Source organism: Carassius carassius, chromosome 35, assembly GCF_963082965.1.
Source record: "Carassius carassius chromosome 35, fCarCar2.1, whole genome shotgun sequence".
In the NCBI taxonomy this organism is placed as follows: Eukaryota; Metazoa; Chordata; class Actinopteri; order Cypriniformes; family Cyprinidae; genus Carassius; species Carassius carassius.
In genome coordinates this window covers 28407017-28420509 of record NC_081789.1, presented here as the reverse complement: position 1 = coordinate 28420509, position 13493 = coordinate 28407017, and positions in this window count along the sequence as shown.

Here is a 13493-nt window from a genome sequence, read left to right as displayed (position 1 = left end):
AACATTTTTTACAATCTTGCCAGTTTGTTAGTTATCTTGAAGATAGAAGAATGGAAAAGATTATGATACATAAAATACATTGCAATTAGTCTGGACGCAGGACAGTACTCTTTCAGTAAATGCAAAACTAAACAGATGAGTTTTGACTCTAGATTTAAATGTAGCTAATGTTTTAGCACATCTGATCTCTTCTGGAAGCTGATTCCAACTGCGGGTGGCATAATAACTAAAGACGGACTCCCCTTGTTTTGTGTGAACCCTTGGTATTTCTAACTGACTTGATCCTAGTGATCTGAGTGGTCTGTTGTTTTTAGTGGATAATATTCAGTGAGCATAACTGCAATGTATTGAGGTCCTAGGCCATTGAGTGATTTATAAACGAGTAATAATGCTTTAAAATCAATCCTAAAAGTAGTGTAAATGTAACAAGGAGTCGGAGGCGTTCGGATCCATATGCAGCATTTATTAAACAGAATGGTCATACAGGCAGAGATCAGGAATGGCGTCAGGTGTGTCAGGGATAACCAGAATCGTAACCAGAAACAAGCAGAGATCGGGACAGGCAGCGGAGAATCAGAGTCGGAATAAACAGTCCAAAGGTCAAAACACAGGAATAACAAACACAGGGAAAACGCTCGGAAATGTCAGACTGGCTAAACAAGACTACGCAGTGAGTGAGAGTGAGTGTGCTGCTTTTATGTGTGTGTGTAAATGAGGTGCAGGTGTGGCAAGGAAATTGGCTGATGAATGAGGTGCAGGTGTGGCAGGGTGATTGTGATGCAGTGACTCATGGGTAATGTAGTTCAGGTGTGGTGCAACAGTTTGAGAGGTGCTAGTGTCCAAGTGACAACTGGTGGTGAATGGGTGGAATGGTCCTGACTGGAGTGCCCTCTACTGAAGCTCATGGGCACTCCATCTAATGATCGTGACATAGCCCACCCCCAAAGGAGCGGCTTCCAGACGCTCAAAACAATCTAAGAGGGCGGTGGAGCGGAGGCAGAACAGGGGGAGGGATGGAGGGCCAGGTCCATGAGGAAGTGCCGTGGTCGGGGACCGGGGCAGAGCAGGCAGAACTGGAGCCCTTGCTGGGCCTAACTCAGGAAAACAGGAGCCCCCCCTGGGCCTGACATAGGAGACAGGGGCCCGCCATGGGCTTAACTCGGGAACAGGAGCCCGCCATGGCCCTAACTCGGGATCAGGGGTCCACCAAGGCAGAGCAGGTGGCATGGAAGCCCACCAGACAGGAGCAGGTGGAGCTGGAGCCCACCAGGGAGGAGCAGGTGGAGCTGGAGCCCACCAGGGAGGAGTAGAGGACCACCACAGCCGAGAAGATGGGACAGAAGCCCACCAGGGCGGAGCAGAGGACCACCACAGCTGAGAAGACGGGACAGAAGCCCACCAGGGCGGTGCAGAGGACCACCACAGCCGAGCAGACGGAACAGAAGCCCACCAGGGCGGAGCAGAGGACCACCACAGCCGAGCAGACGGGACAGAAGCCCACCAGGGCGGAGCAGAGGACCACCACAGTGGAGTCGATGGCACCGGACAGCAAGTCTGCTCAGGTGGGACTGAAACAAAGAACATTAACAGGTTAATAGCGGCCTCCGTGGCCGTGATGAGATGGTAGCTGGCCTCCGTGGCCATTACAGGGCAGGCGGTTAGTTCATGGAGGACCTCCGTGGCCATGACAGGACAGACAGAAAGTTGGTGGATGGTCTCCGTAGCCCAGACCGGAATGAATGAGAGCTCATTGACGGCCTCCCTGGCCGTGACAGGATAGGACGAGAGCTCTGAGATGTGATGAGGCTCTGGGAGTTCGGCTGAGATGTGACGAGGCTCTGGTAGATCTGTGGTGATTTGATTGGGTTCATGAAGATCAGCTGTGACTTGACTGTGCTCATGAAGATCGTTGGTGACTTGACTGTGCTCATGAAGATCAACTGTGACTTGACTTCGTTCACGGAGGTTAATGGTGACTTGACTTTGCTCATGAAGATCATTGGTGATTTGACTTTGCTCATGAAGATCGTTGGTGATCTGACTTGGTTCCTGAGGATCAACTGTGACTTGACTTAGTTCACGGAGGTTAATGGTGACTTGACTTTGCTCATGAAGATCGTTGGTGACTTGACTTCGTTCCTGAGGATCAACTGTGACTTGACTCAGTTCACGGAGGTTAATGGTGACTTGACTTTGCTCATGAAGATCATTGGTGACTTGACTTTGCTCATGAAGATCGTTGATGACTTGACTTTGCTCATGAAGATCGTTGGTGACTTGACTTGCTCATGAAGATCGTTGGTGACTTGACTTCGTTCCTGAGGATCAACTGTGACTTGACTTCGTTCACGGAGGTTAATGGTGACTTGACTTTGCTCATGAAGATCATTGGTGACTTGACTTTGCTCATGAAGATCATTGATGACTTGACTTTGCTCATGAAGATCGTTGATGACTTGACTTTGCTCATGAAGATCGTTGATGACTTGACTTTGCTCATGAAGATCGTTGATGACTTGACTTTGCTCATGAAGATCGTTGATGACTTGACTTGGTTCCTGAGGATCGACTGTGACTTGACTCGGTTCCTGAAGAATGACTGTGATTTGACTCGGTCCTTGAAGGCCACCGGTGACTTGACTCTGTCTTTGAAGGCCACCAGTGACTTGACTTGACTCTGAAAGGTCAACGGTGACTAGCCTTGGCTCTGGAAAGTCCATGGTAACTAGTCCTGACTCTGGAAGGTCAACGTTGACTAGCCCTGACTTTGGAGGGTTCATGAGCACCTGAGAGTTCACTGGAACCTGACTCGACTCTGGAGAGTTCACTGGAACCTGACTCGACTCTGGAGAGTTCACTGGAACCTGACTCGACTCTGGAGAGTTCACTGGAACCTGACTCGACTCTGGAGAGTTCACTGGAACCTGACTCGACTCTGGAGAGTTCACTGGAACCTGACTCGACTCTGGAGAGTTCACTGGAACCTGACTCGACTCTGGAGAGTTCACTGGAACCTGACTCGACTCTGGAGAGTTCACTGGAACCTGACTCGACTCTGGAGAGTTCACTGGAACCTGACTCGACTCTGGAGAGTTCACTGGAGCCTGATCAATGGTGACCTGACTAGACTCTGGGAAATCAACGGGGACCTGACTTGACTCATGAAATTTAACTGTTGTTTTACTTGACTTTTGGGTGTTAGTAGTGACTTGACCTGACTTTGGAAAGTCGACGGGGACCTGACTTGACTCTGGAAAATCGACGGGGCTGGCGGCCATCTTGTGCAGTGTCGCTGGGCTGGTGGCCATCTTGTGCAGTGTCGCTGAGGGTGGTGGCCATCTTGTGCAGTGTCGCTGAGCTGGCGGCCATCTTGTGCAGTGTCGCTGAGCTGGCGGCCATCTTGTGCAGTGTCGCTGAGCTGGCGGCCATCTTGTGCAGTGGCGCTGGGCTGGCGGCCATCTTGTGCAGAGGCTCTGGGCTGGCGGCCATCTTGTGCAGAGGCGCTGGGCTGGCGGCCATAACAGGACAAGGCTCAGGAGTGGTGGATAATGCAAAAGTGCTGTGTTCCTCCTCCACAACACCCACAGTATATGCAGAGCTGCTCAGTTGGAGTGCCAGATCAATATAATACTGCAGAGTCCAGTGAGGATCATGCAAAGGCATGAGTGAGCCAAGCGGCTCAGATAGGCCACCACGAAAAAATATCATCAGGCATATCTCGTCCATGATAGATAAATGGGCAAACTCAATAAAGTTCTTCACATAGTCCTCGATGGGCCTAATTCCCTGACGTAAATGCATAAGTTGGCTTACTGGATTCATGGCTGACCTGGATTTACTCCTTAAAGCTGCTGGATCCTGGTTTGGCGAAGTCTTCTGTAACAAGGAGTCGGAGGCGTTCGGATCCATATGCAGCATTTATTAAACAGAATGGTCATACAGGCAGAGATCAGGAATGGCGTCAGGTGTGTCAGGGATAACCAGAATCGTAACCAGAAACAAGCAGAGATCGGGACAGGCAGCGGAGAATCAGAGTCGGAATAAACAGTCCAAAGGTCAAAACACAGGAATAACAAACACAGGGAAAACGCTCGGAAATGTCAGACTGGCTAAACAAGACTTCGCAGTGAGTGAGAGTGAGTGTGCTGCTTTTATGTGTGTGTGTAAATGAGGTGCAGGAGTGGCAAGGAAATTGGCTGATGAATGAGCTGCAGGTGTGGCAGGGTGATTGTGATGCAGTGAATCATGGGTAATGTAGTTCGGGTGTGGTGCAACAGTTTGAGAGGTGCTAGTGTCCAAGTGACAACTGGTGGTGAATGGGTGGAATGGTCCTGACTGGAGTGCCCTCTACTGAAGCTCATGGGCACTCCATCTAATGATCGTGACAGTAAACATTAGATTTGATCAAGTCTTCATTACTCTTTTACAGAAAACAAAGAAAATTAATCTGTTAAAAAAATTGTAGTGTCCACATTTTTTCCTCATCAAACAAAAACACTTGATAAACTGAAAAAAAGCTGAAAGAGAGGGAGAGAAAATAAAAACTTTACTGCACTAATATTAAGTTGCATAACAGCCCAGGGTGAGCAAACTACATCCCACAGTTGCTGTGAGTTTTGGGGTTTTGCTTCAGAAACTGCATTTTTAATGTCACCCCACACATTTTCATTTAATTGAGGTGAGGGGATTGAGCTGGTCACTCTGTACCTCAATTCTTAGTTCAATAACCGAGAGATAAACTAAGCAAGTTTCACAGGCATATGTTGAACAGAAATGGAGTCCCTGAATATAAGGCAGGTCAATGTCAAAAGTGGCAGTGCGTATCTTAAGTGCTAAAGTGCATCTCATCCTTATGGACTGATTTACTGGTTCTTGGTGGACTAAGTGTAGTAGCTTGTTAAGCATTGTTTGACATGGGGGGTCACGTGATGCTAAGGAGTTGAAAGGACGTGAAAGACCGAGCTCCCAAATGATAGTCTCTATTTAATCTGAAAACAACGATGAATAAACTTATATTCGACGAATTCGAGCACGTATAATTCACCTTTAAATTCTGCAATGGATCGTCGTTCCAAGCTAAAGAAAGATCCTCAGAAAACCTACGAACTTGTCGAAGGTGAAACAACAAAGATGGCGCCGGATCGAAGAACTCAAACGAAACTGAAAGTGAAGGGAATCGGGAAGGCGACATGCTTGCGGTTCTTCTTAAAGAAATTCAGGAAGGCAACAACATCCTCTCGCAAAAGATAGACTCTAAAACAGCGGATTTGCAAACGGATTTCCCGACATGAGTCCGGATCTTGCTAAGAGGCACAAACAGATGATCCCAGCTCTGAAAGCATTTAAGGAACGGAAGGTCTCTTGCTACCTGGTCCATCCCGCTCGCATTAAGATCCTAATAGAAGACGGGAAATTTCGGTTCTCTGAGACACCCCATGAGGTGTTCAAATATCTGGAGGGCCAGGATAAAACCTGAACGAACTATTCGGACTGTTGTGTTCCCAAGGACTACTGCTATTCCATTTTAAAATAACAGTACTTATTCCACTGAAGGTACTACTTGCCCTTTGCTTTATGTATATATTTTGTTAATCAGTAAGGAAACTGAAAATTACCTTAGTCAATCTATATCAATATCAATGTACCTGATAGCTGGGATCCAAGGAAGCATCTGCTCAAGCGGAAAGAACCCGGGAGCCAGGAGCCATCCTCACATCCAGACTGTAAGACTTGATAAAAGTGCTCGGTGAGGACCAACCTGCCGGATCACAGATATCATCCATAGAAGATCCACTGAGAAAAGCTCGAGAAGAAGCCACTGCTCTCGTGGAATGAGCTTTAACTCCTAAGGGCGAAGCGAGCCCGCGCACCTCATAGGCTAAAGATATTGCCTCAACCAGCCAAAGTGACATGTGCTGTTTTGTAACCGCATGGCCTTTATTCTATGTCCAAAACAGACAAACAGCTGGTCAGACTCACGCCATGGGGCAGTACGATCCACATAAGTCTTTAAAACTCTCACAGGGTAAAGACTTAGATCTCCAGACCCCGCCTCAGCAGGGGATAAAGCTTCCAAGACCACCTGCTGAAAGCGAAAGGGATTAGATGCGACCTTAGGGACATAATTAGGCCTTGGTCGCAACAACACCTTCACAGAGCCCGGTGCAAATTCCATGCATGAAGGTGAAACAGAGAGAGCCTGTAAATCCCCAACTCTCTTGAGGGAGGATAAAGCCATAAGAAGAATCGTCTTCAGAGTCAGGATTTTATCCGGTACAGTTTCCAAGGGCTCAAACGGATGCCCTGATAAACCGTGCAACACAATGGATAAATCCCATGAAGGAACTCGCACGGGGCGGAAAGGCCTCAGCCGTCGCGCACCCTGTATGAACGAGAAACCAGTGGATGACGGCCCACCGAGGCACCATCTATATACTCGTGGTAAGCTGAAATGGCTGCCACGTAAACCTTAGAGTGGCTGGTGACTCCATCCGAAAAATGGTCCTGAAGGAACTCCAGTACTGAAGCCACTGGGCAGTAAACTGGATCCACGAAATACGAATTTCACACCAGGTCGTAAACAGTCCCCACTTGAAAGCATAAGCATAAGCGTCTCGTAGAAGCTGCTCTAGAATTCAGTATAGTCTCTGTAGTTTCAACAGAAAGACCGGGACATACTAACTCACTCCGCTCAGAGGCCATGCCCACAGTTTCCATAGATCTGGCCTCTGGTGCCAAATCAGTCCCTGTGCTTGTGATAATAAATCCTGTCTGAGGGGAATCTCCCATGGAGAGCCCGCTAACAGACTGATCAGGTCCGCAAACCATGGCTGTGTGTGCCACCGCGGAGCCACCAGCAGCAGCTGTTCCACTCTGTCCAGCCATATTCTGGATAATACCGCTGGGATCAAACGAATTGGGGGAAAAGCATACAAACTGGTCCTGGGCCAACTGTGAGCTAACACATCCAAGCCCAAGGCGATGGGGGGCATAGGGAGAACCATAGCGGGCAATGCGTTGTCATATTCGACGCGAATAAATCCACTCTCACTTTTCCGAAAATCTGCCATAAGAGATTCACCGTTTGGGGGTGTAATCTCCATTCCCCTTGCTCCAGAGTCAGTCTGGATAGCAAATCCGCTCCGAAGTTCAAACGTCCGGGGACATGAACAGCTCGGATCGACAGAAATTTGTTCTGAGACCAAAGAAGAACACGTCTCGCCAGCCTTCACAGGGGGCGAGAGCATAATCCTCCCTGATGATTCAGGTATGACACAACTGCTGTGTTGTCTGATCTGAGCAGCACATGATGGCCGATCAGCAGATTCTAGAAATATTGGAGTGCCAGAAAAACCGCCAGTAATTCCAATTTGTTTATGTGCCAACTGCATTGCGCCGCTGTCCACACTCCGTGGGCTGGGCGCCCTTGACAAACAGCTCCCCAACCGGTCCAAGACGCATCCGTCGTGACGGTCTCTCGGAAAGCCCAAATCCCCAGCCGAACCCCAGTTAGGAGAAATTCGGTTGACATCCATAGTTTTAACGACATCACACACCTCCGTGTCACCGAAATCGTCCGATGCGGAAGACAACTTGGCAAAATATTTTGTCTTTTCGTCCACCACTGAAAAGGGCGCATGTGAAGTAATCCCAGACGAATTACGGGGAATGCCGCTGCCATTAGACCTAAATGTCTGAGGCACAATCTCACTGTCACTGTGCGATCCGCTTTGAAGCGCCGCACGCATGATGCAATCGATTTTGCGCGCGGGACAGAAAGCTTTGCTGTCATCGCACGAGAGTCCAAGTCTATTCCCAGAAGGTTATCCGTTGAGACGGGATTAAAACACCATCCATCCATCCATCTTCTTCCGCTTATCCGGGGCCGGGTCGCGGGGGCAGCAGTCTAAGCAGAGAACCCCAGACTTCCCTCTCCCTAGACACTTCCTCCAGCTCTTCTGGGGGGACACCGAGGCGTTCCCAGGCCAGCCGGGAGACATAGTCTCTCCAGCGTGTCCTAGGTCTTCCCCGGGGTCTCCTCCCAGTGGGACGCGCCCGGAACACCTTCCCGGGAAGGCGTCCAGGAGGCATCCGGAACAGATGCCCGAGCCACCTCAGCTGACCCCTCTCGATGTGGAGGAGCAGCGGCTCTACTCTGAGCTCCTCCCGGGTGACTGAGCTTCTCACCCTATCTCTAAGGGATCGCCCAGCCACCCTGCGGAGAAAGCTCATTTCGGCCGCCTGTATCCGGGATCTTGTCCTTTCGGTCATGACCCAAAGCTCATGACCATAGGTGAGAGTAGGAACGTAGATTGACCGGTAAATCGAGAGCTTCGGCTTGCGGCTCACCTCTTTCTTCACCACGACAGACCGGTACATCGACCGCATTACTGCAGAAGCTGCACCGATCCGTCTGTCAATCTCCCGTTCCATTCTTCCCTCACTCGTGAACAAGACCCCAAGATACTTAAACTCCTCCACTTGAGGCAGGAACTCTCCACCAACCTGAAGTGGGCAAGCCACCCTTTTCCGACTGAGGACCATGGCCTCGGATTTGGAGGTGCCCCGGTCTGCCATCCCAGAGGCACCATCCCCGACTGCCACGCGATGCTGCAGAGGCATGTCAGCCAAGACAGCCCCACAACATCAAGAGACTTGAGGTACTCAGGGCGGATCTCATCCACCCCCGGTGCCTTGCCACCGAGGAGTTTCTTGACTACCTCGGTGACTTCAGCTTGGGTGATGGACGAGTCCACATCTGAGCCCTCAGCCTCTGCTTCCTCAATGGAAGACGTGACAGCGGGATTGAGGAGATCCTCGAAGTATTCCTTCCACCGTCCAACAACATCCCCAGTTGAGGTCAACAGCTCCCCACCTCTACTGTAAACAGCGTTGGTAGGGCACTGCTTCCCTCTCCTGAGGCGCCGGACGGTTTGCCAGAATCTCTTCGAGGCCGACTGATAGTCCTTCTCCATGGCCTCACCAAACTCCTCCCAGGCCCGAGTTTTTGCCTCCCCAACCACCCGGGCTGCAGTCCGCTTGGCCTGCCGGTACCTGTCAGCTGCCTCAGGAGTCCCACAAGCCAACCAGGCTCGATAGGACTCCTTCTTCAGCTTGACGGCATCCCTTCCTTCCGGTGTCCACCACCGGGTTCGGGGATTGCCGCCTCGACAGGCACCGGAGACCTTACGGCCACAGCTCCGAATGGCCGATTCGACAATGGAGGTGGAGAACATGGTCCACTCGGACTCAATATCTCCAGCCTCCCTCGGGATCCGGTCGAAGCTCTGCCGGAGGTGGGAGTTGAAGATCTCTCTGACAGGAGAATCGGCCAAACGTTCCCAGCAGACCCTCACAGTACGTTTGGGTCTGCCGAGTCTGTCCAGCTTCCTCCCCCGCCATCGTATCCAACTCACCACCAGGTGGTGATCAGTTGACAGCTCCGCCCCTCTCTTCACCCGAGTGTCCAAGACATACGACCGGAGGTCGGATGAAACGACCACAAAGTCGATCATCGACCTACGGCCTAGGGTGTCCTGGTGCCACGTGTACTGATAGACACCCTTATACTTGAACATGGTGTTCATTATGGACAAGCTGTAACTAGCACAGAAGTCCAATAACTGAACACCGCTCGGGTTCAGTGTGTTTCCAGAGGCCAAGCTGTGTGAAGAGGTGAGCCCGACTATTGCTAGTCGGAACCTCTCAACCTCACGCACAATCTCGGGCTTCCTCCCCGCCAGTGAGGTGACGTTCCACGTCCCTAGAGCTAGTTTCCGTGTCCAGGGATCGGGCTGTCGAGGCCCCCGCCTTCGACTGCCGCCCGATTCTCTAAGCACCGGTCTCCACCCTTACGGTCCCTCCTGTAGGTGGTGAGCCCACGGGAAACAAACACTTTTCTGGAAATTCGTGCGTAAGCCCAGGCTGTTTAAATGATTCAGCACAAGATCCCGATGAGAGTGTGCTTGAGTCTGCGATTGCGCTAATACCAGCCAATCGTCTAATTAGTTCAAAACACGAACGCCCTGGGGCCGCAACGGGGCCAGAGCTGCGTCCATGCATTTTGGGAAAGTACAGAGAGCCAGAGCTAAGCCAAAGGGAAGAACGCGGTATTGATACGCTTTGCCCTCTAAAGCGAATCTGAGGAACTTCCTGTGTCTCTTGATCTGAATATGAAAGTATGCATCCTTCATGTCGATCGTGACAAACTAGTCGTTTGGTTGAATCTGAGACAAAATAGACTTTACTGTCAACATCTTTTATGATGAAAAATGTTTTTTTTTGGGTACCACAAATTAATGGCTGTAAAACCCTGACTCCATCTGAGAGGGGTGTACTTCTTCTATAGCCCCTTTGCTCAGCAGAGCTGACATCTCCTGTCGCAGCACCGCTATTTCCATCCGTTTCACCACCGTGGAAAGAATTCCGCGGAAAGGAGGCGGGCCTCTTCGAAACTGAATGGTGTATCCGTTACAAATTGCGCGTAACACCCATTCAGAAATATCGGGAAAGCGTTCCCACGCCGTCCGAAATAATACTAGCGGTCTCAAATTTTCCGCTTCCTGCAACACTATCATACACGTTAAAACGTCCGGGCACGAAAAGCTTGTGGCGTTCGTGCACAGGGGAAGTGTATGCGTAAAAGCCGTTGCGTCTCGTTGTGTATAATCCTGAAACATGTTCACGGCAGGAATTAGGCCAACAGATTGAACATCGGGCTCTGCCGCTAGCAAGAAAGCGGCGGCTGTGCGAGCCGTCATAAACGGGTCGTCTGTGCAGGACCCTTGAATCGCCCCTCGAATTCTGAAAGCTTTATTGCGCAGAGTGTCTGAGGGAACGTTTGGCGTTACAGCTCGATCCAATGCTGCTCAAAGCGCTGTTTGCTGCGAGACAGTCAGTGTTAGCGCGTGTGGACTGCAGTGAGAGGTTTGGATGTGCATTAGCAGTCCAACAGCACTCTCTAGTGGAGGGCAAGGTCCCTGGTTCAAACAGGAAGGGAAGCGCATGCGTCAAACTCGCTGCGTTTCGTTGTGTATAATCCTGAAGCGTATCCACGGCAGAATTTAATCCAACAAGAAAAATATCGGGCTACGCCGCTAGCGAGAACGCGGCAGCTGTGTGAGCCGTCATAAACTGTCCGTCTTTGCCAGCCTCTTGTGCCGTCCCTCAAACTCTGAAGATTGGATTGAAATTTGTAGTTTATCCACCACGCGGGTAGCCACATAAATAGCTCACTGAGGAAGGGGAGGCGCGTTTCTCCTGTCCGCTTTTTTTGAAAAAGCAAATCTACTGATTAACACGCTCAAGTGGGGGAGAGTGAGCAAGTGAAAAACTCCAGTGCATCACTGTATTCATAGTCAAGCCGCACATATTGCCCCTAACCAACACCTAGTGCGGGGCCTCGGCGACCGCAGAAGCGAAAGGGTGGGGGTTAGACGCGAGGCGACTTATAGAAATACACTCCAGGGCACGGATTCCTTTTTTTTTTTACTGTAGCCGTAGGCTATCACGGAGAGAACATGTGGAGATGCTTCAAACGAACCTCTCATGAGTGCCTCCCCATGATAAACCCATATACGGCTCTTACTTTTCGTTGACTCATCGCGTCCGCTAAGAGGTGTTAACACTGCTCGTAGAAACCGCTGGAGAACGCGAGATGAATCCTAGGGCACAGATGATTCGCTTCCCTGAAGGAATGAAATCTGAGCGAAATGGCGCGCGGCACCCAGGTATACGATGCGTACGCATGCGTAGGGCGGTGCCAAGCACTATTTGGCCAATAGGATTGGCGGGATGGTATAGGGCTTCAGACATTCGTCACACCGAGGGGTGTTCCCATAGCAGGTGACGTCACCGCAGCATCGAAGTGACCTATGAAAGGGAACTCAGTGTTGTAGTTAGAGTTAGGGAGCTCGGCTGGCAGCAGGTTTTGATTGTTCAGGATGATAAAGGAGCGAACGTGTTTTTCCGTAGAATTTGTTTATTTGTTTGCCGGCGTTGTTCTAAGCCGACAACTGAGCAGAGCAAAGTTTAAGTGTTCTTACATGTGTTTTTCCTTTCTTTTCTTTTCTTTTCTTTTCTTTTCCTTTTATTTATTTATTTTTTATTTTATTTATTTTTTCTCCGGGAGATACAGGGTTCTCTATGTTTTTCTTTTTTCCAAATAGCCGCAAAAAAGGATTGTTAACACTTTAGCAGCCACATGAATAGCCCATTAAAGTTTGTAACGTTTAACGTAAATGGCTTGCATAGCCCAATAAAAAGGCAGAGGGTATATACATATCTTAAAAAACAGAACGCAGATATAGTGTTTTTACAACAAACACACTTAACAGCTCATGAACATCAGAAACTCAAGAGAGAGTGGGTTGGACAGGTTTTTGCATCCTAATTTAATTCAAAATCAAGGGGAACTGCAATATTAATTAATAAAAATGTTCCGTTTAGATTGTTAAAGACAGTCAGTGACCCATTGGGAAGATATATATTAGTACAAGGTTTTATATATTCAGGAAACGTGGACTTTTTTAAATATATACGCGCCAAATTATGATGACCATTTGTTTATGCAAACTATTTTTCTTATGATTGCCCAGACACCAGGTTGGATTTTGGTAGGTGAGGATTTTAATTTCAGTATGGATTCGGTCCTGGATAGATCTTCACTTAGACCACAACCCCCAACTAAAGCATCTAAACTTTCTAAGACTTATATGAAAGATTTAAAATTAGTTGATATATGGAGGCAGGTCCATCCTAGTGATAGGGACTACTCTTTTTACTCCCACCCCCATAATACACATACAAGAATAGATTATTTTTTGTTACCTATCCAACTTGCACATCGGGTACTAACAATTGACTACCTTCCCCGCTTACTAAGTGATCACTCCCCATTGGTTATGTCCATATCCATGCCTGACAAAATAAGAGGTACCAAATACCAATCGGACACATGGAGTTGCCATCTCTCTTGATGCCGAAAAGGCATTTGACCGCGTTGAATGGTCGTACTTATTTCGTGTGCTTGGAAAATTTGGATTTGGTGAAAAATTTATTGATTTGATTTAATCTCCTATAAATCTCCCAGAGCTAAAATTATTACAAATGGAGTAATCTCTGCCCCATTTCCTCTGTCTAGAGGATGCAGGCAGGGCTGCCCACTTAGCCCAGCCCTCTTTGTATTAGCAATTGAACCACTGGCGGAAACAATTAGAACTAGTTCTAATATTAAAGGATTTGATATTGGCTCTGAAATACATAAAATATCACTCTTTGCTGATGATATTCTCTTATTTTTAACCAACCCGACAGATTCTCTTACACATCTGCAAAAACTTTTTCATTCATACAGTCAGTTCTCTGGTTATAAGGTCAACTTTGATAAAAGTGAAATATTGCCTTTATCTACATTTGAATATCAAACCATCAGTGACAAACTTCCCTTTAAATTTTCACCTGCTGGCATTAAATATCTTGGCATTTATGTAGAT